We start from the raw sequence: 344 nt of genomic DNA on the forward strand, positions 1-344 counted from the left end.
AAGCAACAGTTTCTTCTTTGGGGGGGAGGGGTTATGCTATATTAGTAATGACAAACTATGCCAAAAGAACAAACACCAAAAGGAAGCCATCATTTTTGTTTTGAAGTCTTCAGTATCTTAAGGAGGTGATTCTATACATTTTTTCCATGATCCGTTTTTAAAATCAAAGGAAAAGAACCATCTAAGCATTTAGCAGAAAACAGAAATAGTTGTATGTGTGGGAGTGGGGAGGAATCACAATTCTCATGGGATAGTTACAGAACTGGAGTAAGAGTGAAAAATGCAGGGAATCCAAATCAAATATATTTTAAATGTAGACCCTTAGCCCAGAAATAAAGATAATT

The sequence above is a fragment of the Phascolarctos cinereus genome, unplaced genomic scaffold (assembly GCF_003287225.1).
Source record: "Phascolarctos cinereus isolate Bilbo 61053 unplaced genomic scaffold, phaCin_HiC Scaffold_5;HRSCAF=322, whole genome shotgun sequence".
NCBI classification, from domain to species: domain Eukaryota; kingdom Metazoa; phylum Chordata; class Mammalia; order Diprotodontia; family Phascolarctidae; genus Phascolarctos; species Phascolarctos cinereus.